General features: G+C 40.9%; 1 long non-coding RNA gene across 1 annotated transcript in view; it reads right to left on the bottom strand.

The window, feature by feature from the left end:
• Window positions 1–16872, bottom strand: part of LOC124277039 — a 51471-nt gene extending 34599 nt beyond the window's left edge. Inside the window, exon 1 of the long non-coding RNA XR_006898725.1 lies at window positions 16779–16872. This is a non-coding gene — a long non-coding RNA (uncharacterized LOC124277039). The remainder of the gene's footprint in view (window positions 1–16778) is intronic.
• Window positions 16873–27749: the final 10877 nt, after the last annotated feature.

Genomic DNA, 27749 nt, shown 5'->3' on the forward strand with positions numbered 1-27749 from the left:
GTGCACATTAAGTGTGGTAGGTTGTACATAAAGTATGGAATGTGGCACATTAAGTGTGGTAGATTGTACATACAGTATAGAAGGTGGGACATAAAGTGTGGTAGGTTGTACATAAAGTACAGAAGGTAGCTCACTAAGTGTGCTCAGTTGTACATAAAGTATGGAAGCCGGCACATTAAGTGGGGTAGGTTGTACATAAAGTATACAAGGTGGGAAAATTAAGTGTGGTAGGTTGTACATAAAGTACGGAAGGTGGCACATTAAGTGTGGTAGGTTGTACATAAAGTATGGAAGTGGCACATTAAGTGTGCTAAGTTGTACATAAAGTACGGAAGGTGGAACTTTAATTGTGGTAGGTTGTACATAAAGTATGGAAGTGGCACATTAAGTGTGCTAAGTTGTACATAAAGTATGGAAGGTGGCACATTAACTTTGGTAGGTTGTACATAAAGTACGGAAGGTGGCACATTAAGTGTGCTAAGTTGTACATAAAGTATGGAAGTGGCACATTGAGTGTGCTAAGTTGTACATAAAGTACGGAAGGTGGAACATTAATTGTGGTAGGTTGTACAAAAAGTACAGAAGGTGGCATATTAAGTGTGGTAGGTTGTACATAAAGTATGGAAGGTGGGACATTAAGTGTGGTAGGTTGTACATAAAGTACGGAAGGTGGCACATTAAGTGTGGTAGGTTTTGACATAAAGTATGGAAATGTGGCACATTAGGTGAGGTAGGTTGTACATAAAGTATGGAAGGTGGCACATTAAGTGTGGTAGGTTGTACATAAAGTATAGAAGGTGGCACATTAAGTGTGGTAGGTTGTACATAAAGTATAGAAGGTGGGACATTAAGTGTGGTAGGTTGTACATAAAGTATGGAAGTGGCACATTAAGTGTGCTAAGTTGTACATAAAGTACGGAAGGTGGCACATTAAGTGTGGTAGGTTGTACATAAAGTATGGAAGTGGCACATTAAGTGTGCTAAGTTGTACATAAAGTACAGAAGGTGGAACATTAATTGTGGTAGGTTGTACATAAAGTATAGAAGGTGGGACATTAAGTGTGGTAGGTTGTACATAAAGTACGGAAGGTGGCACATTAAGTGTGGTAGGTTGGACATAAAGTATGGAAATGTGGCACATTAATTGTGGTAGGTTGTACATAAAGTATGGCAGGTGGCACATTAAGTGTGGTAGGTTGTACATAAAGTATGGAAATGTGGCACATTAAGTGTGGTAGGTTGTACATAAAGTATGGAAGGTGGCACATTAAGTGTGGTAGGTTGTACATAAAGTACAGAAGGTGGAACATTAATTGTGGTAGGTTGTACAAAAAGTAAGGTAGGTGGCACATTAAGTGTGGTAGGTTGTACATAAAGTATAGAAGGTGGGACATTAAGTGTGGTAGGTTGTACATAAAGTATAGAAGGTGGGACATTAAGTGTGGTAGGTTGTACATAAAGTATGGTAGGTGGCACATTAAGTGTGGTAGGTTGTACATAAAGTATGGTAGGTGGCACATTAAGTGTGGTAGGTTGGACATAAAGTATGGTAGGTGCCACATTAAGTGTGGTAGGTTGTACATAAAGTATGGAATGTGCACATTAAGTGTGGTAGGTTGTAGATATAGTACGGAAGGTGGCACATTAAGTGTGGTAGGTTGTACATAAAGTATGGTAGGTGGCACATTAAGTGTGGTAGGTTGTACATAAAGTATGGAATGTGCACATTAAGTGTGGTAGGTTGTACATAAAGTATGGAATATGGCACATTAATTGTGGTAGGTTGTACATAAAGTTAGAAGGTGGGACATTAAGTGTGGTAGGATGTACATAAAGTATGGAAGGTGGCACATTAAGTGTGCTAAGTTGTACATAAAGTACGGAAGGTGGAACATTAATTGTGGTAGGTTGTACATAAAGTATGGAAGTCGCACATTGAGTGTGCTAAGTTGTACATAAACTACGGAAGGTGGAACATTAATTGTGGTAGGTTGTACAAAAAGTACGAAATGTGGCACATTAGGTGTGGTAGGTTGTACATAAAGTATGGAAGGTGGCACATTAAGTGTGGTAGGTTGTACATAAAGTATAGAAGGTGGCACATTAAGTGTGCTAAGTTGTACATAAAGTACGGAAGGTGGCACATTAAGTGTGGTAGGTTGTACATAAAGTATGGAAGTGGCACATTAAGTGTGCTAAGTTGTACATAAAGTACAGAAGGTGGAACATTAATTGTGGTAGGTTGTACAAAAAGTACAGAAGGTGTCACATTAAGTGTGGTAGGTTGTACATAAAGTACGGAAGGTGGCACATTAAGTGTGGTAGGTTGGACATAAAGTATGGAAATGTGGCACATTAATTGTGGTAGGTTGTACATAAAAGTATGGAAGGTGGCACATTAAGTGTGGTAGGTTGTACATAAAGTATGGAAATGTGGCACATTAAGTGTGGTAGGTTGTACATAAAGTATGGAAGGTGGCACATTAAGTGTGGTAGGTTGTACATAAAGTATGGAAATGTGGCACATTAATTGTGGTAGGTTGTACATAAAGTATGGTAGGTGGGACATTAAGTGTGGTAGGTTGTACATAAAGTATAGAAGGTGCGACATTAAGTGTGGTGGGTTGTACATAAAGTATAGAAGGTGGGACATTAAGTGTGGTAGGTTATACATAAAGTATGGTAGGTGGCACATTAAGTGTGGTAGGTTGTACATAAAGTATGGTAGGTGGCACATTAAGTGTGGTAGGTTGGACATAAAGTATGGTAGGTGGCACATTAAGTGTGGTAGGTTGTACATAAAGTATAGAAGGTGGCACATTAAGTGTGGTAGGTTGTACATAAAGTATAGAAGGTGGGACATTAAGTGTGGTAGGTTGTACATAAAGTATGGAAGTGGCACATTAAGTGTGCTAAGTTGTACATAAAGTACGGAAGGTGGCACATTAAGTGTGGTAGGTTGTACATAAAGTATGGAATGTGCACATTAAGTGTGCTAAGTTGTACATAAAGTACAGAAGGTGGAACATTAATTGTGGTAGGTTGTACATAAAGTATAGAAGGTGGGACATTAAGTGTGGTAGGTTGTACATAAAGTATGGAAGGTGGCACATTAAGTGTGGTAGGTTGGACATAAAGTATGGAAATGTGGCACATTAATTGTGGTAGGTTGTACATAAAGTATGGAAGGTGGCACATTAAGTGTGGTAGGTTGTACATAAAGTATGGAAGTGGCACATTAAGTGTGCTAAGTTGTACATAAAGTACAGAAGGTGGAACATTAATTGTGGTAGGTTGTACAAAAAGTACAGAAGGTGTCACATTAAGTGTGGTAGGTTGTACATAAAGTACGGAAGGTGGCACATTAAGTGTGGTAGGTTGGACATAAAGTATGGAAATGTGGCACATTAATTGTGGTAGGTTGTACATAAGGTATGGAAGGTGGCACATTAAGTGTGGTAGGTTGTACATAAAGTATGGAAATGTGGCACATTAAGTGTGGTAGGTTGTACATAAAGTATGGAAGGTGGCACATTAAGTGTGGTAGGTTGTACATAAAGTATGGAAATGTGGCACATTAATTGTGGTAGGTTGTACATAAAGTATGGTAGGTGGCACATTAAGTGTGGTAGGTTGTACATAAAGTATAGAAGGTGCGACATTAAGTGTGGTGGGTTGTACATAAAAGTATAGAAGGTGGGACATTAAGTGTGGTAGGTTGTACATAAAGTATGGTAGGTGGCACATTAAGTGTGGTAGGTTGTACATAAAGTATGGTAGGTGGCACATTAAGTGTGGTAGGTTGGACATAAAGTATGGTAGGTGGCACATTAAGTGTGGTAGGTTGTACATAAAGTATAGAAGGTGGCACATTAAGTGTGGTAGGTTGTACATAAAGTATAGAAGGTGGGACATTAAGTGTGGTAGGTTGTACATAAAGTATGGAAGTGGCACATTAAGTGTGCTAAGTTGTACATAAAGTACGGAAGGTGGCACATTAAGTGTGGTAGGTTGTACATAAAGTATGGAATGTGCACATTAAGTGTGGTAGGTTGTACATAAAGTACAGAAGGTGGAACATTAATTGTGGTAGGTTGTACATAAAGTATAGAAGGTGGGACATTAAGTGTGGTAGGTTGTACATAAAGTACGGAAGGTGGCACATTAAGTGTGGTAGGTTGGACATAAAGTATGGAAATGTGGCACATTAATTGTGGTAGGTTGTACATAAAGTATGGAAGGTGGCACATTAAGTGTGGTAGGTTGTACATAAAGTATGGAAATGTGGCACATTAAGTGTGGTAGGTTGTACATAAAGTATGGAAGGTGGCACATTAAGTGTGGTAGGTTGTACATAAAGTACAGAAGGTGGAACATTAATTGTGGTAGGTTGTACAAAAAGTAAGGTAGGTGGCACATTAAGTGTGGTAGGTTGTACATAAAGTATAGAAGGTGGGACATTAAGTGTGGTAGGTTGTACATAAAGTATAGAAGGTGGGACATTAAGTGTGGTAGGTTGTACATAAAAAGTATGGTAGGTGGCACATTAAGTGTGGTAGGTTGTACATAAAAGTATGGTAGGTGGCACATTAAGTGTGGTAGGTTGGACATAAAAAGTATGGTAGGTGGCACATTAAGTGTGGTAGGTTGTACATAAAGTATGGAATGTGCACATTAAGTGTGGTAGGTTGTAGATATAGTACGGAAGGTGGCACATTAAGTGTGGTAGGTTGTACATAAAGTATGGTAGGTGGCACATTAAGTGTGGTAGGTTGTACATAAAGTATGGAATGTGCACATTAAGTGTGGTAGGTTGTACATAAAGTATGGAATATGGCACATTAATTGTGGTAGGTTGTACATAAAGTTAGAAGGTGGGACATTAAGTGTGGTAGGTTGTACATAAAGTATGGAAGGTGGCACATTAAGTGTGCTAAGTTGTACATAAAGTACGGAAGGTGGAACATTAATTGTGGTAGGTTGTACATAAAGTATGGAAGTGGCACATTAAGTGTGCTAAGTTGTACATAAAGTATGGAAGGTGGCACATTAAGTTTGGTAGGTTGTACATAAAGTACGGAAGGTGGCACATTAAGTGTGCTAAGTTGTACATAAAGTATGGAAGTCGCACATTGAGTGTGCTAAGTTGTACATAAACTACGGAAGGTGGAACATTAATTGTGGTAGGTTGTACAAAAAGTACGAAATGTGGCACATTAGGTGAGGTAGGTTGTACATAAAGTATGGAAGGTGGCACATTAAGTGTGGTAGGTTGTACATAAAGTATAGAAGGTGGCACATTAAGTGTGCTAAGTTGTACATAAAGTACGGAAGGTGGCACATTAAGTGTGGTAGGTTGTACATAAAGTATGGAAGTGGCACATTAAGTGTGCTAAGTTGTACATAAAGTACAGAAGGTGGGACATTAATTGTGGTAGGTTGTACAAAAAGTACAGAAGGTGTCACATTAAGTGTGGTAGGTTGTACATAAAGTACGGAAGGTGGCACATTAAGTGTGGTAGGTTGTACATAAAGTATGGAAATGTGGCACATTAAGTGTGGTAGGTTGTACATAAAGTATGGAAGGTGGCACATTAAGTGTGGTAGGTTGTACATAAAGTATGGAAATGTGGCACATTAATTGTGGTAGGTTGTACATAAAGTATGGTAGGTGGCACATTAAGTGTGGTAGGTTGTACATAAAGTATAGAAGGTGGGACATTAAGTGTGGTGGGTTGTACATAAAGTATAGAAGGTGGGACATTAAGTGTGGTAGGTTGTACATAAAAGTATGGTAGGTGGCACATTAAGTGTGGTAGGTTGTACATAAAAGTATGGTAGGTGGCACATTAAGTGTGGTAGGTTGGACATATAAAGTATGGTAGGTGGCACATTAAGTGTGGTAGGTTGTACATAAAGTATGGAATGTGCACATTAAGTGTGGTAGGTTGTAGATATAGTACGGAAGGTGGCACATTAAGTGTGGTAGGTTGTACATAAAGTATGGTAGGTGGCACATTAAGTGTGGTAGGTTGTACATAAAGTATGGAATGTGCACATTAAGTGTGGTAGGTTGTACATAAAGTATGGAATATGGCACATTAATTGTGGTAGGTTGTACATAAAGTTAGAAGGTGGGACATTAATTGTGGTAGGTTGTACATAAAGTACAGAAGGTGGCACATTAAGTGTGCTAAGTTGTACATAAAGTATGGAAGGTGGCACATTAAGTGCGCTAAGTTGTACATAAAGTACGGAAGGTGGAACACTAATTGTGGTAGGTTGTAGAAAAAGTACAGAAGGTGTCACATTAAGTGTGTAAGGTTGTACAGAAAGTATGGAAGGTGGCACATTAAGTGTGGTAGGTTGTACATAAAGTATGGAAGGTCGCACATTAAGTGTGGTAGATTGTACATAAAGTACGGAAGGTAGCACATTAAGTGTGGTAGATTGTATCTAAAGTAGGGAAGGTGGCATATTAAGTGTGGTAGGTTGTACATAAAGCACAAAAGGTGGCCTATTAAGTGTGGTAGATTGTACATAAAGTAGGTAAGGTGGCATAATAAGTGTGGTAGGTTGTACATAAAGTATGGTAGGTGGCACATTAAGTGTGGTAGGTTGTACATAAAGTATGGAATGTGCACATTAAGTGTGGTAGGTTGTACATAAAGTATGGAATATGGCACATTAATTGTGGTAGGTTGTACATAAAGTTAGAAGGTGGGACATTAAGTGTGGTAGGTTGTACATAAAGTATGGAAGGTGGCACATTAAGTGTGCTAAGTTGTACATAAAGTACGGAAGGTGGAACATTAATTGTGGTAGGTTGTACATAAAGTATGGAATATGGCACATTGAGTGTGCTAAGTTGTACATAAACTACGGAAGGTGGAACATTAATTGTGGTAGGTTGTACAAAAAGTACGAAATGTGGCACATTAGGTGAGGTAGGTTGTACATAAAGTATGGAAGGTGGCACATTAAGTGTGGTAGGTTGTACATAAAGTATAGAAGGTGGCACATTAAGTGTGCTAAGTTGTACATAAAGTACGGAAGGTGGCACATTAAGTGTGGTAGGTTGTACATAAAGTATGGAAGTGGCACATTAAGTGTGCTAAGTTGTACATAAAGTACAGAAGGTGGAACATTAATTGTGGTAGGTTGTACAAAAAGTACAGAAGGTGTCACATTAAGTGTGGTAGGTTGTACATAAAGTACGGAAGGTGGCACATTAAGTGTGGTAGGTTGGACATAAAGTATGGAAATGTGGCACATTAATTGTGGTAGGTTGTACATAAAGTATGGAAGGTGGCACATTAAGTGTGGTAGGTTGTACATAAAGTATGGAAATGTGGCACATTAAGTGTGGTAGGTTGTACATAAAGTATGGAAGGTGGCACATTAAGTGTGGTAGGTTGTACATAAAGTATGGAAATGTGGCACATTAATTGTGGTAGGTTGTACATAAAGTATGGTAGGTGGCACATTAAGTGTGGTAGGTTGTACATAAAGTATAGAAGGTGCGACATTAAGTGTGGTGGGTTGTACATAAAGTATAGAAGGTGGGACATTAAGTGTGGTAGGTTGTACATAAAGTATGGTAGGTGGCACATTAAGTGTGGTAGGTTGTACATAAAGTATGGTAGGTGGCACATTAAGTGTGGTAGGTTGGACATAAAGTATGGTAGGTGGCACATTAAGTGTGGTAGGTTGTACATAAAGTATAGAAGGTGGCACATTAAGTGTGGTAGGTTGTACATAAAGTATAGAAGGTGGGACATTAAGTGTGGTAGGTTGTACATAAAGTATGGAAGTGGCACATTAAGTGTGCTAAGTTCTACATAAAGTACGGAAGGTGGCACATTAAGAGTGGTAGGTTGTACATAAAGTATGGAAGTGGCACATTAAGTGTGCTAAGTTGTACATAAAGTACAGAAGGTGGAACATTAATTGTGGTAGGTTGTACAAAAAGTACAGAAGGTGTCACATTAAGTGTGGTAGGTTGTACATAAAGTACGGAAGGTGGCACATTAAGTGTGGTAGGTTGGACATAAAGTATGGAAATGTGGCACATTAATTGTGGTAGGTTGTACATAAAGTATGGAAGGTGGCACATTAAGTGTGGTAGGTTGTACATAAAGTATGGAAATGTGGCACATTAAGTGTGGTAGGTTGTACATAAAGTATGGAAGGTGGCACTTTAAATGTGGTAAGTTGTACATAAAGTAGGGAAGGTGGCATATTAAGTGTGGTAGGTTGTACATAAAGTATAGAAGGTGGTAGATTAAGTGTGGTAGGTTGTACATAAAGTATAGAAGATGGGACATTAAGTGTGGTAGGTTGTACATAAAGTATGGAAGTGGCACATTAAGTGTGGTAGGTTGGACATAAAGTATGGAAATGTGGCACATTAATGGTGGTAAGTTGTACATAAAGTATGGAAGGTGGGACATTAAGTGTGGTAGGTTGTACATAAAGTACAGAAGGTGGCACATTAAGTGTGCAAAGTTGTACATAAAGTACAGAAGGTGGCACATTAAGTGTGCTAAGTTGTACATAAAGTACGGAAGGTGGAACATTAATTGTGGTAGGTTGTAGAAAAAGTACAGAAGGTGTCACATTAAGTGTGGTAGGTTGTACATAAAGTATGGAAGGTGGCACATTAAGTGTGGTAGGTTGTACATAAAGTATGGAAGGTCGCACATTAAGTGTGGTAGATTGTACATAAAGTACGGAAGGTAGCTCATTAAGTGTGGTAGATTGTATCTAAAGTAGGGAAGGTGGCATATTAAGTGTGGTAGGTTGTACATAAAGCACAAAAGGTGGCCTAATAAGTGTGGTAGATTGTACATAAAGTAGGTAAGGTGGCATAATAAGTGTGGTAGGTTGTACATAAAGTATGGAAGGTGGCACTTTAAATGTTGTAAGTTGTACATAAAGTAGGGAAGGTGGCATATTAAGTGTGGTAGGTTGTACATAAAGTATGGAAGTGGCACATTAAGTGTGCTAAGTTGTACATAAAGTACAGAAGGTGGAACATTAATTGTGGTAGGTTGTACAAAAAGTACAGAAGGTGTCACATTAAGTGTGGTAGGTTGTACATAAAGTACGGAAGGTGGCACATTAAGTGTGGTAGGTTGGACATAAAGTATGGAAATGTGGCACATTAATTGTGGTAGGTTGTACATAAAGTATGGAAGGTGGCACATTAAGTGTGGTAGGTTGTACATAAAGTATGGAAATGTGGCACATTAAGTGTGGTAGGTTGTACATAAAGTATGGAAGGTGGCACTTTAAATGTGGTAGGTTGTACATAAAGTAGGGAAGGTGGCATATTAAGTGTGGTAGGTTGTACATAAGGTATGCAAGGTGGCATATGAAAGTATTGAAGATGGTCCATTGAAGGCTATACATAAAGTATTATATCTAGGCTGTTCCTTGAGTTTCGTAGGCTCTACCATGGTAGGCTGCAAATAAAACGTGCAAGGCTGATTGTAATGGCGATACATAGTTACGTTGATTGCTTGCATGTGTTACCAGCATGAATTGGTTAGAGGGGAGTCAACATTAAAATAAAGAGCTTAGAACAAATCTGAAATTCAGAAGTCGATTTTTGCCACAATGCGACTGTTTTTGTCTGACCTTGTGATAACCTACGTCAAATATATCTGCATTAATTTCACAACAACTGTCACCAGAATCGATACAATGCAAATCATGCCATTGTATAACTAATAACAAGTATAGATCAGAATAATTTATAAATATTTGGGATTAATGTTTGGTCCCCAGAGATTTTTCTGTCATGATTTATGGTATAGCTAATTATGTGTGCTATGAAACATTTGATTCGTTTTTTTAGTGTCCGGGTATAATTACTACCACCACACTATTGCGAGATAAGAATAATATTATTTTATATTATTTATCAGCGTGTTTTTATCATAGCGAAAATCTGTTATTCCTTATTGACCAGGAGGAAACAGCTGTTCTGTATGTTTCTTGTTAGGTCAGTTCGCCCGAATACGCCCGTTGCTATACGGTGTGCACATGGTCTGTGTGCTGACTGCAGTCCGTTTGAGACAACATGATACCGATGAATTGCAATCTAGCACAAAAACAAATAGACATAAAAGAATCAAACCAACGCGGAGTGCAAAACAATAGACCAGCCCTAGAAAAAAATTGCATAATAAAAAATTAAAAGTTGAGATGCAATTTGTCAATCAGCAGTAATCGCATGTCTCTGACGTCACTAATGCACGTGCATCTCGCTTTTCGCGCTGTTTCTTTAGTTGCCAATGCGCCCTTGTAACAAACTTGGAAAACGCACAAATAAATGATGACAGTTCTTTAAACAACTTTTATATTTTTGTGACAAAAATTATGCAATTATTTTCTAGAGTTGGTCTGTTGTTTTTATTGCAGTCGGCGTTGGTTTGATTCTTTTGTCTATTTGATTTTGTGTTAGATTGCAATTCATCGGTATCATTTTGTCACAAACGGACTGTACATCGTTGAACAGTTGAAACGTTGTCGCAAAAACTATATTATCGCAGAGACAAGACGCCTATAGCTCTCCAGTCAGGAGTCATGGGGATTAAGAACTGCCTCATTCTCACTGTGTGAGTGTGAGTGTGAGAGTGAGATTGAGCGTGAGAGAGAGAGAGTGAGAAAGATTGTGAGAGCGCGTGAGAGAGTTTGAGTTTGGGTGTGAGCGAGGGTGAGTATGAGTGTGAGAGCACGCGAGAGTGTGAGAAAGAGAGTGAGAGCGCGGGTGAGAGTTAGAGAGCGTGAGAGAGAGAGTGAGTGTGAGGGAGAGTATGAGTGTGAGAGCGCGTGTGAGTGTGATAGAGAGTGAGAGTACGGGTGAGAGGTAGAGCGTGAGAAAGAGAGAGTGAGTGTGAGAGAGAGTATGGGTGTGAGAGAGTGAGAGCGCGTGCGCGTGTGTGAGTATGAGAGAGAGTATGAGCGTGAGAGAGAATGAGAGAGCGTGTGAGTGTGAGAGAGAGTGTGAGAGCGCGGTGAGAGTTAGAGCGTGAGAAAGAGAGAGTGAGTGTGAGAGAGAGTATGGGTGTGAGAGAGTGAGAGCGCGTGCGCATGTATGAGTATGAGAGAGAGTATGAGCGTGAGAGAACATGAGAGCGCGTGTCAGCGTGAGAGAGTGTGAGAGCGTGAGAGAGAGGGTGAGAGCGCGTGTGAGTGTGAGAGAGAGAGTGAGAGCGCGGGTGAGAGTGAGACTGAGTGTGATGGAGACAGTGAGTGAGAGAGTGCGAGTGAGCGTGAGTGTAAGTGTGATAGAGAGAGAGTGAGCGAGTGTGAGTGAGTGTGAGTGTGGGAGAGAGTGAGCGAATGTGAGTGAGTGTGAGAGAGAGTGGGCGAGTCTGAGTGAGTGTGTGTGAGAGAGAGAGTGAGCGAGTGTGAGTGAGTGTGAGTGTGAGGGAGAGAGTGAGTGAGTGTGGAGTGTGAGAGAGTGAAGCGAATGTGAGTGAGTGTGAGAGAGAGTGAGCGAGTGTAAGTGAGTGTAGGAGAAGTGTGAGTGTGAGGTGTGAGTGAAGTGTGAGTGTGAGAGAAGTGAGCGAGGTGTGAGTGAGAGTGTGAGAGAGAGTGAAGCGAATGTGAGTGAGTGTGAGAGGAAGTGAGTGAAGTGTGAGTGTGAGTGAAGAGAGAGTGAGCGAGTGTGAGTGAGTGAGTGTGAGTGAGAGAGAAGTGAGCGAAGTGTGAGTGAGTGTGAGTGTGAAGAGTGTGAGGGAGAGTGTGTGAGTGAGTGTGAGTGAGTGAGAGAGTGAGCGAGTGTGAGTGAGTGAGTGTGAGAGAGAGAGTGAGCGAGTCTGAGTGAGTGTGAGTGTGAGAGAGAGAGTGAGCGAGTGTGAGTGAGTGTGAGTGTGAGGGAGAGAGTGAGTGAGTGTGAGTGTGAGAGCGAGTGAGCGATTCTGAGTGGAGGTGAGTGAGAGAGAGTGAGCGAGTGTGAGTGAGTGTGAGAGAGAGAGTGAGCGAATGTGAGTGAGTGTGAGAGAGAGTGAGCAAACGTTTGAGTGAGTGTGAGAGAGAGTGAGCGAGTGTTAGTGAGTGTGAGAGAGAGAGTGAGCGAGTGTGAGTGAGTGTGAGAGAGAGTGAGCGAGTGTGAGTGAGAGAGTGAGCGAGTGTGAGTGAGTGAGTGTGAGAGAGAGAGAGTGAGCGAGTGTAAGTGAGTGTGAGTGTGAGAGAGAGTGAGCGAGTGTGAGTGAGTGCGAGTGTGAGAGCGAGTGAGCGAATGTGAGTGAGTGTGAGAGAGTGAACGAGTGTGAGTGTGAGAGAGAGAGAGAGAGTGAGCGAGTGTGAGTGAGTGTGAGTGTGAGAGAGTGAGAGCGAGCGAATGTGAGTGAGTGTGTGTGAGTTAGGAAATAAAGACATTCCTCCAGATTGTCAGTTTTCCAACCCTTACAGACCCTTGTTATATGTCTTGTCACTGAAACAGTTCGTTCGGTAAGCTAAGGTTGTGGATATACCAATGACACCTGGTTATGTCGGGAACAGGCGGTTTTGTAGTAACCTGGTTCCTTCTCTTTCAGACTGATGACGTTATCAGTCCAGACACGTGACAACACCCTCTACACCCCTACTGGGCCTCACACTGTCGGACAATGGGCACGGTTTAGTTTTAAAGCGGGTTTGTTTTCCATAGGGCCCATTTGATACCACATTTTGGCAATCATATTCGATACCATTTGGGAAATAAATGACATTTGCTTTTGTCAACTTTAATTCTTCTTTTGTATTTTCTGTTCTCTGTGAAATGTGGGTACTCATTGACTGCGCTAAGTGGATAATTGAATTGATAATTGAATTAGCAGTCAATGGAAGGATCAAATGGTTTGCACTGATAGTAAACCCTCGCTTTGTCCCTTAAATCGCATCAATTACAGCTGGTTGTGATCACAGCAGAATCAGCCGGCAGTATTTACATGAACCGTCGGTATGTCAATAGATAAATGCGATAACACCGTTTCCATAATCATAAAAATATCGGTTGAAAGCAAAGTCGATTGTTGGAAAACATCAATATCAAAAGCATCTGTTCATGAATCACTATGAAATAGCAATGATACCAGGTGTTCGTGCTATCAGTGGAACCACAATGTATTTTATGTTATGAGTGTAGCGATAGAATTTTCTTAAAAATCCATTGCTTCACCGATCTCGTTCAAATTTGAAATATAGGTTAATCATAATTCATAAAAACAATATACGAGTGCAAAAGTCTCTATTTTTATTCTTTTAAATTATTGTCCAAACAGTGATTCGAACCCCTGTGGGTGGAACAATCACAAATACATGGGATTCAGCTATACACACACGAGAACATATGTTCCAAGTTAAAATAGGGAATGCTATCTCACTCCATCTCATAGAATAGTTATGTCACAGTATGTCATACAGACCCTGAAACAAAAATATCCAAGGAAGCCCATGCAAGTCTAGACAATGTATACGTGGCAAGTCTAGATAACAAGATGCTAGGCTCCTTTTCATTATATTTTATCATTATAATTAATGAATCGTTTTTCTGTAAAAAAAACTGAGAGAAACAAATAAGGGATCACATGAAAGTACAAGTGTTCCTTATTTTTGTTTCGAGGTGTCTTCACAAGCGTTGTATCACATAGCTTGTGAAGAAACCTGGAAAAGAGTATGGGAACACTTGTGCTTTCATGTGATCCCTTATTTTTTTCCCTCAGTATATCTTCATTTCAGAGACTAGATGTTAGTCTAGTTATGACAACACACGCTCGGCAATAATGTACCACGGAATAACCTATAATATTAAACATCATTCAGTTATATATTAAGGGGGCCTTCAGTCTTCAAGGTATCCGCACAGACGCAAAATGATGGCTGAATAAGGAATTCTCTGGGCCAAGGTTCAACTTCGACACAACAGCGTGTTCGACACAGCGGTGTTTGCAAGGACACACACATATTCGAAATCTATACACTGCCTCAGGTAGGTGGTGCAGATATAACGACTGTTTGCAAGTACACACACATATTCGAGATCCATGCACTGCCTCAGGTAGGTGGTGCAGATATAAAGACTGTTTGCAAGTACACACACATATTCGACATCCATACACTGCCTCAGGTAGGTGGTGCAGATATAACGACTGTTTGCAAGTACATACACATATTCGACATCCATACACTGCCTCAGGTAGGTGGTGCAGATATAACGACTGTTTGCAAGTACACACATATATTCGAGATCCATGCACTGCCTCAGGTAGGTGGTGCAGATATAAAGACTGTTTGCAAGTACACGCACATATTCGACATCCATACACTGCCTCAGGTAGGTGGTGTAGATATAACGACTGTTTGCAAGGACACACACATATTCAAGATCCATACACTGCCTCAGGTAGGTGGTGTAGATATAACGACTGTTTGCAAGGACACACACATATTCAAGATCCATACACTGCCTCAGGTAGGTGGTGTAGATATAACGTCTGTTTGCAAGTACACACACATATTCGAGATCCATGCACTGCCTCGGGTAGGTGGTGTAGATTGTTTCAACTTGCTGTACTAAGATCCCTCTACTACCAGTAAAAGGAAACGATTGACCAGTTTCACTTACATAGACAACAAGAATATCAATCACAAAGTGGCTTTTAAAACTGAAACGGATGCTTCTTGACGCGAACGTCAAGTTCAATGAAACGATATTCGATGTAATTACAGGAACCTGATATTAATGTCAGTGTGTGTGGGAGGGTTTGAAGCAAATCGGAGCAATAAAAACGATATTTGAACCGGATAATGTATAGAACAGATAAATTTCATTTTTTTAGCTTACAGGAAGCTAGCAACCATGTTACAAAAATAGTCTGAAAATAATATAACCAGCAAAATCGTGTCACGGTGAAACCTGTTACCGATTTCAATGACAATGCTTTGTAACAAATCTTACCAATTGTGTGGAATATGTGACATAATTTCAACTCCAAATATCATAACAAAATGTCGCCACACGATTGTCCTGTAATACTGACTGACTGACTGAGTTTGGTTTTACGCCGCTTTTAGCCATATTCCAGCAACATCACGGCGGGGGACACCAGAAATGGGCTTCACACATTGTACCCATGTAGGTTGTCCTGTAATAGGAGCTGTGGACTCGTATTAAAATACGCGTGAAAAAAGCAGTTCCACATTTGACACATAGTGAAGGGAGGTGGGATAGCCAAATGGTTACATCATTCGATGGTCATGACGGTCATGAGTTCGAATCCCCATGACTACAATGTGTGAAGTCCATACCTGGTGTGAGAGCTTCAAACGGGGTACATATAAGATCAATTCCTGTCGATTACCCGTCGAGACAGATTCCGCTGATCAAACATTGCATTCACAATTATATGACTGAACCACTTAAAATCAGTTATCACAGCCTGTGTTCGCGAAACGCTGAACTTGCCCCACCGGTAACTCCTTCCTAAAAACGTAGATTTTTTGTTTATTTATTCTAGGCATTTACACAGTCTTGCATGATAGTCCGACGCTGCAGCAGCTGTTGCTGTCATCCTCACTCACTAACTCATTCACACACTCATTCATTCTCTCATTCATACACTCACTCACGCACACGCTCACTCAACAGTGCCCTACGGCATCGAACATTACTGAAGACGACCAGTAAACGTTTTGCGTTCGGAAGGCCTGATGCGAAGCTTTCCGTTGACGCTTAACGTTGAAGCGAAACAAGAAATCAGGTGAAACTGCTTCTGATGTAAACTTCTAAATATTAATCCGAAGTGATGGAGAACTTTGCACACAACCCAACTCGAGGACATGTAAACAAACAAAGGTATGGAAATAGACTTGAATATCGAAATATTTCTATTTTGACATTTTGCTATTGCATGTCTTGGCCTTGGGAGATCAATAACAGATCGCGGATACGTCTAGTCCTCTCTACTTCAGTCGCTAATCTCATACAGAAATACAGGAGCTCCTATCTATTTGAAGAAAATGCGTTGAATTTGATTAAAATGGAAATAGAAGCGGAATGTCTAATCTCCTATAATGGCAACCGTGCCTTAGCCCCTACCACTATGCTTCAAAGGTATTCGAGAATCAGCATTCCCCTGATTTCAGAAGACAAGCTTCCTGGTACACAATCATTGGCAGGCTGTTTATAACAATTAATAAAATGTTGACCGTTGAAATATTTAACGGGAACATGTTCAGTTTAACTTTTAATATGTCTTGATGCTGTCATAGACTAAACCATTTCAAAGAAACTTATTGAAATGGTTTAGTCTAGGACAATGGTAACATATTAAATCGGCAAATGTGTGCAATCATCATAACGGATTTCAGAGTACCTGTTAATGAATTTACATCACAAGTTTGCTTCCAATGCTGAAGTGAAACATTTTCGTCGGATAATCGAGACTGAGTATTCTCTGAAGTTAATGGTGTATGTGTTCAATTCAAAACTACGTTTTATCCAAAATTGACAACTGGAATTCATTGTGCTGCCATAGCGCTAATTAAAAAATAACACAATTCGGACTTTCTTACCACTAAAACCTCAAATACCAGCACAGGATTGAAAGAATGAATGTATTAAAGCTTTAAGGTAGGTAATAAACACCGCTGACATGTCAGGATTTGATGAAAGGAATGCCTGGCGAAAGTCCTGGACGTGTAGCGTTCCCAAATGAATTACTTTAAGCGCCCGTTCAAAAAGTAGAAAAACAAACAAAATTGGTATATATAGTTCTACCTACCAGATCATCCCAAAAACAAAAGGCCATCCATGTACATGATCCACTTTGAGAAGCGAGTATCGATCTTACCTCCCAACAGCCCAGCACGTCAATGCAGCGGACAACGCAGTTCTCGTGGCTGGCGAGACTAGCGTCGCGTGATTGGCCGACAGAGGCTTCGGTAGTGTTACACGCGGTGAGCGGGCTCAACCTTGTACTGAGTTACAAGTATGTGCCTTGCAGCGAAACGAATGTGATTTCCGCCAAATGTTGTTGTGAAAAACGTACGCTGTTTGTCATCAAAGCGGTAGATATGAGTTGTAGATGATAGTTAGGTAATAGTTAAGTGATGTGTTATATTAGTACGGAAGTGTGTTATTCAGGTGGGTTAAACACGTCTGTAATCTTTTAAACGAGAAGATAATTAATACATATCATAGATACAGATGACTCTTGTTATGAGGTGTTTATCAAAGTTCGGTACATAAAGTCAGTGAAATCGTTTGTTATTTTATAACGGTAATTTATTGTAGGCATTGACGTCAAGAATACACTTAATATATGTTACTTGAGAACGTTAATGTCAAAGCGATAAGGGCAAGAAATTGAAGCCATAAGTGAAAACGGGAATTTGTTACCGGAGTATGTCGAAATCCGTTGAATTGTTTTTTGAGATTTTCACGCCATGATGTTGAGCGCAACGCTACGGGAGTAATGCCAGCAGGTGGCGCCACCTAACAGCGCACTGACGTGCGATGGAGAGACACACACGGATGGTCTCCGAGTCACAACACAGTGAGCCCCGGGATACAAGACTAATTAGGGTTGAATTGAATTTTCTATTGCTTCTCTAGAGCACCAGAGGCAATTACCCGGCCAGAGTCTTTTCACCTATGCTGTAGATGGGCATCCCGGTGCGTCGGATAGCTTTGGGCTACTGTCTGGGTTCAAACCTGATGCGAGAAAGGGACAGGTTTCGCTGGTTTGTCTCGCAGGCTGCTGGGGAATTGTGTTCGGTTGGACCTTCCAGGCATGCACAAATGTCAACCTCAAAAGACAGAAGAGTATTTTAAGGACAATCTTGTGTTCTATATCGGTGACCATTACGATGGGGCTCCGCTCCGCTGCCGTGCGTCAGAGTGGCGTATTTATGTGCATACTTACATCCACAGAATACCAACGCCCCCCTGTTGGAGAAAGAGGATGAGTTACTCTTTACGATAACGAATGACGTAATAGATTCACCTAGGGTTCACCTAGTTTCAGATTTGATGGTTGTAATTCCCGTCTGCAATCGAAAAAGATTCCGAGTGTATCTAGACTAATTACCAAGCCGTCTGGAGGTAACATAGCTATACACCATCAGTAATTCAGCCGTGGGTATAGACAAGAAAACGGAATAATAAACAAGCTCAGACAATATTTGATGGTGTGTCGCTGTGTTTTGTTTGATGTTTAACGCCTTTCGCAGCAATAGCCTTGCTCTACGACGGCGTTCAGTTAATAATCGAGTCTGGAAATCCAGCTTCTGACATAACCTGACCCCGATCCAGTTAGTCGCCTCTTACGACAAGCACGAGTTACTGAAAACAAATTCTTATCGGATCTGCATGGGGCGTTGGGTGATATCCATGGGTTGTCGAAGACCGATACGAACGCGGATCTTTACGGTATAAGGTAATGGCGCAGAAAGCAGGTAAGATTGCTTGCGTGATTTTAATCTACTCACCACATTCAGACAGGGTCAGGGTCCTTCAGTTCTGTCAAGACGGGGATGACATGATCATTAGATATATATTAAGTAATATGATCATTACCTTATCGTCATATGAACAAAATATTGTGACATTATTATCATAAGTTTCTAAGACTACCATAATTTTATGATAATTACCATATGGTTTGGTTTGTTTCATATTTCCCTTTATATATGACCGCCTCCGTAGTGTAGTGGTTAGAGCGTCCGCCCGGAGAGCGGAAGGTCGCGGGTTCGATCCCCGACCGCGTCATACCAAAAGACGGTAAAATATGGTACTTGTTGGTCCCTGCCTGACGCTCGGCATTAATGGGTACAACAAGGACCGGTCGGCTCGGAGTCAGTATAATGTGTCTGAGTGGGGTATTCATGCTTCACTGTGGCATGGTATCTCAGTGGGCAAGCACTATAAAACCAGCTTAAGTCTGGGCTAGTACACGCAGCCGCATATACACATACACACACATGCACGTCACACTAGAAACTTCCTCCAGAACCACAACATCAATGTGCTCCCCTGGCCCTCAAGATCACCGGACCTAAACCCGATCGAACATCTGTGGGATGCCCTGGACAGACGGGTGCGACGCCGTAACCCTCAGGCCCAGACACTTCAGCAACTCGCACAGGCACTTCAGGCAGAGTGGGCTGCGATTGGGAAACACGAGGTTCTGAGACTGATGCGTTCGATTCCGAGGCGATGCCGTGCTGTTCTGGATGCCCACGGTGATCACACGAGGTATTGACTTCAGCGCCACCACACGTCTCCATGTGACACTCAAACTGACTTTCCTCGAGTTGGTGCCAAAGACGGATATGTCTGCATTCCCAGTGTGCAATTTCGCTATATTTCATTGACTCATAAAGCCTACAAGATGTTTCAAAATAAACATAAAAATACAGTTGAAATTACTATATGCGTTTCTTTTTTTGGAAAGTATATTATTATATTTCAGTCTCGCCATACATACAGTGTGCATGGATGAAACACTATTATATTTTCTATAACAGATTATAAATATATTATTGTTTATAAATGTTGGGGTTTTTTAAATACCAAGGACAATAAGACATGGAGCTTGCACAATTACTGTTACTGTGAGTGAGTGCTACGCCGCTTTTTAGCAATATTCCAGCAATGTCACGGCGGGGAACACCAGAAATGGCCTTCACACATTATGCCCATGTGGGGAATCGAACCCGGATCTTCGGCGTGACGAGCGAACGCTTTAACCACGAGGCTATCCCACAACCCCAAACACAGTTTGAATAAGGAATATATTATGTGGTTCCTCAGATTCAAATATTTCTTTCAGAACTGTTTCAAAATGCATTTTCACTTTTTCTTTAAACTCTGTAACATTTATTACCCTAATTACTGTATTTACTGTTATTCTTCCCCTTGAAAGAGTGCTATCATTTGTTAGTTATAACAGGGTCATGTGTTTCTGATAATATTTCTGAGTTCATAATATTATTATTATAGGCTGCTCAAATATAAAACGGCAGTGAAAAGAGAAAAAAGAACAATCTTCATTATCCCCGGGCAAAGATTTCTTTGGTTATAAAGTGAAAATAAATATGGATCAGTAAATGCATCACCAGGTGTCCGCAAAACGTTTTAGCATGCCTTGACTCTCTGCATCTTTGATGATTGCAATGTCATGGAATTAAAGCATTAATGAATATAATTTGTACCAAATTCGCGATACCTCGTGAAACTAATATAGTTTTATTAATCTGACGTATGTAGGAACGCACAAGCTCTGTCGTCCTTAGCAGTCTTAATGAAAACACCGCGTGAGATACTTCAGCGTTTATACGTTGCCACCCCTCACACTACCCTCGTTATCCTACCACTGCATCTACTTTCACAGCTGACGCTGTGGGTACCTCATCTAACGATCCCCCGAGGGAAATAAACACCAAATTGTGGACAATTGCCTGGCGCCTCGCAACAAACACCTGGAACTAGTCACCGTATACAACCCGTCGCTATTTTGAAGATACTGTCTGTTTTGTTACTGACACAGATCATGCATTGTCATCACACCGTGTATGTCTGGCAAAGACCCATGTCAGAGCACCCTGACATAAAATTCCGACAAAAACAGCAATTCCGACAAAAGCAAACTGCGATTTTTTTTCACGGTCTGTCGGATAAGACATGCAGTTAGAACATGGTGAATCTCAAGATTTCCCAAGACATGCGCTCTTTTCATCTTTCTAGACTGTGAATCACTGATCGAATATCTCCTATTGGATAATGAAACTACACCTGTATTCCATCTAGTTAATACTCTAATATCATATATACTCTTCACAAAAAGAAACGCATAAGCGATACTGGGAATATTGGACTCGTGTGTCTGCGGCAAAAACAATACAATTATACGATTTCTTTCCAAAAAGTCATCTGTGTGTAATTGTAAACAGCGTCAGCGCCAAAACGCGACAATTCTAACTTTTCCCCAAGTTTTAGAAGCGTTTGCAGAAATATTCGTCAAACCCTCACCAAGTAAACATGCAAAGCAAAATTCATGTGCAATATGCAGAAAAGCATGGGGTATCGATCACTGTAAAAGCCAAACGTTGTGTTTAAGTTTGTCATTCATTCTTGCCTGGAAAAAAGGGAAATCATAGTGCCACGACTGAGTCCCGCCAATCGAAACATCAACATATAGGCCGTCTTGAAGCTGGGGAGTCACAGTCTGCAGTTGCCCGACATTTCAACGTTCATCAGAGCAACATATCTCGCCTTTGGGATCATTCTATTTTCCTGCAGACTAATTCCGCCCAAGATCGCCCGAGAAGCGGTCGGTCAAGAGTTACCACCCAGGCCCAGGTCTGCTACATCCGGGCTGCTCACTAACGTCATCGTCTTGTCACAGCCGTGGAGACTGCTCAGCGCATCCCTGGATTGAGAAGTAGTTCCGACCAAACTGTCAGGAATCGATTGCGTGAAGTGGAGATTCGACAAGAAGGTCATTTTTCGAACCTGTTTTGAGAGGCTTCCATCGGCGCAATCGCTTGTGGTGGTGTCGTAGAGTCCGGAACTGGAACCTTAGACTGGTTAAGTGGTGAATCACGATTTCTTCTTCACCGGTGAGATGGAAGACAGCGCGTTTACCCTCGGAGAAATGAACGTTTTGCCCCCAATTGCATTCGACAGGTCAACATGTAAAGGCTGGATATTTTGTCCTAGTCTTTTGCACAAGTAACCCAATATCCTGCCCTTTACCAGTTATCTGATAGGGTTCTGGGGCTCAAGGCACTGGTGCTATGGGTTCCATAGCAACAGGTTTTTTTAGCTAATCCCCAGGGGCTATGTTGTCACATGACAGGGGCAAGAGGGAGCGTGGGACCCCCAAGCCTGAAATCCTCCTCTTTCTGCCTGCACTGTCGAGGTGACAACAAGCCAACTTGTTTTTTAGGTAAGAACCCCAGTTTGCTTCCATATGGCAACTGGGTCTTCTGTATTAAATTCCTATGCATAGTGATGTTGTTAGCAGGATAAGTAATTATCTGCGGCTTTTAAATTAATGTATTATTTAATTTGATAAATTACAATTAAAACAAGTGTTGGGTCACTATCATCAATTATTCTTGCTGTGCCAAACTGGCGAAAGGTCACTCATCTCTGACTGTCCAAACGTGCACTCGATGGCAAGAATAAATGACATGTACTCATTGTACTATATTTTCATCTAAAAATTCATTTTAGTAAGGTACATTGTGTGTTTAGCATTAATTTGCTTATTTGACCTGCCAGTTAAAATTGTCTCTAGCTCATTGCTAAATTCAAAATTCCATTTATTTACAACTTGTTGCTGCTAACAACAGAACTCTTTTTGCCATTTTAATCTAAATTAAAAAGTGGCTGTATCACTGTCCCGGTTTCCAAACCATGTGCTCAGTTAGAGTATCATGGTATCATCTGGAACCAATTAGTGGCGGTCATGCTCACTGACCAGTGCTGACCTCTCCACTGAGCAGCACACAGCCTGGGCTGTCTTCGGCTCTCCTCGGCATTCTCCGGCTCCCGTCCGGCTCCATTACAAAATGGCTGCACCGGATGTAAACAAAACTAGGGTCCGTCGTCTGCTTCATGGTTATCTTAACATAGCGTTGACTACCTGTACCATGCAACTATATCAATCATATTTTAGTATGTTTCCCCACTTGATGTGAAAGTGAAGTCACAGTTTATTCAATAATAATATAATGTATTATATTATATGGCCGATAATATGCCTACAAATTGTAGTAATATAAATTATGTAATATCCGTTTATTACATATTGTCAATTTACTTACTATAATTAGGTGTTTATTCTGGGTAGCCCCAAGTGGTGTACCTACTGGGTGTATTGACGTTCTGTTGGAGCTAGCCTCATATTGACTAGTATGATCATCCAACAGGCAGTCATACCCCATTTCCTTTAGCCGCATGTGTCGTACAGGCCAGGTGTCCCGTCGTGGCTATTGGGTATATCAATTAAAGCCGGTTTTCTGCATCATATATTCCAAATGTGTTGGGTATAGATATTGCCCCACTTTGTGTATATATATGTATTTTTATATTTCCCATTGGCCATTAAAGTTATTGTGACTTTCACCTCACCTCAGGTGGGGTCCCATATAAATCCTCTGATATGAGGGGTGTGACGATTCTTTTGGGTTATATAATTAAAGTTATTTATGTAAATACTCTTTGGGGTTGTGTGCTCATATATGCACATATACTTTTGTTCCAATATTGTGTTTATATATTCTCTAATAATATTGTTTCCCCTAATAAGTATTGTCGTCACATCCTATATATCAGTCGGATTATTATTTATTTTCATTATTGTATCTGTACAATGGCTCTTTCTGCCTGCACTGTCGAGGTGACAACAAGCCAGCTTGTTTTTTAGGGTTCACCTGGAATGTGCAGTCGGAATTTGCAACTCTGTAACCAAGACCTTTTATTTTAATACACATTATTACTGTCTTTTTGTGTTGTGTCATCTTTGACTGGAGCACTTCGCGCAATAGACACACTTGCCCATCCCTTTTACCGTGAGACGTAATTGTTACGCAAGCACCGCAATTACCCAAGTCTTACAAACAGATTCGGTGGAGACAGTGTCATGGTGTTGGTTGAAATATCCAGCACATAAAGATCTGATTTAGTGGTGGTTCAGGGGAATTTGACAGCAAATCGGTTCATCAACGAAGTCCTTGAATGTCACATGCAAACGATTATGGACCGACAGAGCGAGTAGTTCCAGCATGACAACGCTACTTCACATACAGCACGCGTCACGGTCGGCTACCTTGCCAATTCTAACGTCAATGTCTTGCCATGGCCTTCCCGATCACCAGATCTAAACCCGATAGAACAATGGGATGAACTCGATCCACGTGTACGTCAACATCAAAACGCATCAGACACTTCCACAACTGGCTATCGCATTGCAGGAAGAGTGGGGAAGAATTCCACAAGAGCAACTTCGTCGACATAGCCAGTCTGTGCCAAGACGGTTCCGAGCAGTAATTGCTGCTAATGGTGGCCATACAAAGTACAGACTTAGACACCATCCTGTGGACTCAAGTAAACAGAAACACAACAATAAGAGCTGCTGTTGTGTTGGCGAACTCTTTGTCTATAGAGGTGTGAGTTTTCACCTTTTTACCATTGCAATTACATGAAATAATTGCTGTTGAACTAACGCAATAAATTCTTCTAAAAATGGCTTCTTTTGGAGATTGTATATAGTTGTTATGTCATGTTACCGAGCGGAAAGCCACAGATATCGGGAAACAGGCGACCATACATATTATTTAAGAAATCTTTTTATAATAATTTTCTGATGACGTAAAAATGAAAATATGAAGGAAAAATCGCCATAGTTTTTGCTTCTTTCGTGGTTTATCTGGACGTTATAAATGTAAGCTTGCATTTTCATTCAAAAATAATTTTATTTAAGTTGTAGTTGTATCAAGGGGAAGTAACTCGGTGCATATACTGTGGTTTCAGCAGTACGAACGTTTCACTATCCGAACGGTTTTTTTAAAAAACCAAAGTGTTCGTATTAACGAGGTCTGTATATATATATGACCACAAGTACCTAATAGTATCAAAGATGGATGATTCATTGCTCTCCCATCTCACCGTCTAATCCTATAGGTACAACTCGAGTAAGTGAGTTTAGTTTTACTCCGCTTTAGCAATGTTCCAGCAATATGAAGGCGGGGGACACCAGAAAGGGGTTTCACACATTGTACCTATGTGGGGAATCGAACCCGGGTCTTCGGCGTGAAGAGCGAACGCTTTAAACACTAGGCTACCCCACCGCCCCGTTAAAATCGGATGAGTAGAGGTAACAGCATATTTACATTGTTAACACCCATCCTAGCCTGTTTGGGAATAATCAAGACTGGTTTCTCTCTGGCTTTAACCTTTGGATTCTGAACATGTGTGTATGGGGCCGACGTCTTTGAAACACCCAAGCATCAATCGCAACGATTGTCATCCAACTGCTTTCAGGCACCAGCTTTTCCGGGCCTACTAAAGGCCAGGTGTATTACTAAAGGCCAGGTGTATTACTAAAGGCCAGGTGTATTACTAAAGGCCAGATGTATTACTAAAGGCCAGGTGTATTACTAAAGGCCAGATGTATTACTAAAGGCCAGGTGTACTACTAAAGGCCAGGTGTATTACTAAAGGCCAGGTGTACTACAAAAGGCCAGATGTATTACTAAAGGCCAGGTGTATTACTAAAGGCCAGATGTATTACTAAGGCCAGGTGTATTACTAAAGGCCAGATGTACTACTAAAGGCCAGGTGTACTACTAAAGGCCAGGAGTATTACTAAAGGCCAGGTGTACTACTAAAGGCGAAATGTATTACTAAAGGCCAGGAGTATTACTAAAGGCCAGGTGTACTACTAAAGGCTAGATGTATAACTAAAGGCCAGGTGTACTACTAAAGGCGAGATGTATTACTAAAGGCCAGGTGTATTACTAAAGGCCAGGTGTACTACTAAAGGCCAGGTGTATTACTAAAGTCCAGGTGTACTACTAAAGGCGAGATGTATTACTAAAGGTCAGGTGTATTACTAAAGGCCAGGTGTACTTCTAAAGGCCAGGTGTATTACTAAAGGCCAGGTGTATTACTAAAGGCCAGGTGTACTACTAAAGGCCAGACGTGTTACTAAAGGCCAGGTGTATTACTAAAGGCCAGGTGTACTACTAAAGGCGAGATGTATTACTAAAGGCCAGGTGTACTACTAAAGGCCATTCTCATTACCATCCTTATAGCGAGACCACGGCTGAAGCACCATGAGACATTTTCTAGAGCCATCCTCTACATATTGGGAAAATAGAACATATTTTGCCGTCTTTACCTTTTGTTATGAGAGTATGTTGGGTTTTTTGTAATTTGTAATATCACATTGATTAAGTGATAATTATTATGGGTCACAATGTTTAAAGTTTTGACTGTTGGGTTTGGCTCACATCTCGCATCAATAGTATTTTTAGCGGTACGCCTATTTTAAAGCACTTCAGAGTTGCCTCCCTTGGCTGGCTTTATTTTGACTTCCGGTCGCATGTTCGAGAAAATCTAATAACGTTCTGAGAGAATAATGATGGAACCAAGCTTTGCTAGAATGCTCGAGAACTGTGCGTTGTTGCGTTGTGCAACGGGAGTTTTCACATGACTGGATTTATACACATCTGTCTGCCATCGTCAAGCTGACCTACATTTCAAATCTGTCCGTGCTCGTCAATATTCAACTGTTGTCATTGTAAACAACCTTCAATCGGTATATCTTCTCTGAGTCTCACTGTAAATGTCAAGACTCTGTTTAGTTAATATCTTATATTTGTGACCCAATATTTTAGATTTGTGACTCCATTGCATTGTACTAGAAATCTCTATTTCCAATCATTGTAGCTTGCTCATTGTTTGCTCAATATATTATTAAATATTTAAGACTTGTCAGTGTTCTATTTTGCTGGTTCAAAGGGGATTTTTATACCTTTTGTCGCGGCAAATTATTAACCGTAACACTTTGGTAAACTATTTACGAATTGTGCAGTATATGATTGTCAAGAAGTGTTAACATAATATGGGTGAATTTAAATCAAATACTAATGGATATACAATTCGTGCTGGTGACTCTTGTCAAGGGGCTTATTCTATCGTTTTTCTGGCAACATGCTTTGGAATACCTGAGGCTTTTTACAAATGCAGGCAACATTGGACATAGACATTACGAAACAGTTCCACGATGTCGGCAGAGATATCTGTGCGAACATCTGATGTTATCACTCAATTTCAGTGCATGTTTTGTACTGACGTATGTCTGTCCACCTAGCCTATCTAGTCGGTCTGTCTGTCTGTCCACCTAGCCTATCTAGTCGGTTTGTCTGTCTGATTTATAGAAAACTTGCATTGTTTCTGTGTGTGACATCCGTCTACATTTTGTACATGACAATGTAATGTGACTAGGCAGGCGGCAAGGAAGTAACTCCGACTGTACCAGAGCGGCTTACCCTTGACTTTCATAATGAGCTATTACGCTCTGGAGAGCACCGATGGACTGCTACGACACACTATCACTGAGAAATGGATAGTTTTGCTGTAAAACATGACATTGAGTAACTATGTGAAAGTAATTTTCTTTATGTCCAGATCGTTCTCACACCCCTGCACGCGGAACAGTCATCTGAAAAGTCAGATTCCGTTTGCAGAGATTCGTTACTCAGACAAGAAATAAAGCATTCTTGACCGCCACGATCTATGTTGATACTTAAATGATACCTTGGGGAGATATATACCGGAGATGTATCTATTCACTGTAAAACGTACGTCAAATACCGACTTGTGTGGCGACCAGTATTGCAGGCAGGCTCTTCTTTGCCTAACAGAAATTTAGTTTTCAATTTGATCTGAGTGAGTCAGTGAGTCAGTGAATGAGTCATTGAGTCAATCAGTCATTGAGTCAGTCAGTCAGTCAGTCAGTTTAGTTTTACGCCGTTTTAGCATTATGACGGCGGGTCACACCAGAAATGAGTTTCACACAATGTAACTATATGCGTAATGAAACCCGTGTCTTCAACGTGACGGGCTAAAGCTTTAACCACTAGGCTACCCCATCGCCCCGCTTTGATCTGAAGTCTGCCGTCAGGTGAGTGAGTGAGTTAAAAAATACTCCAGTTAGATAACGGTGTGTCTGTTTGGT

The sequence above is a fragment of the Haliotis rubra genome, unplaced genomic scaffold (genome assembly GCF_003918875.1).
Source record: "Haliotis rubra isolate DU_JTF1 unplaced genomic scaffold, ASM391887v1 Scf217, whole genome shotgun sequence".
Classification (NCBI taxonomy): Eukaryota; Metazoa; Mollusca; class Gastropoda; order Lepetellida; family Haliotidae; genus Haliotis; species Haliotis rubra.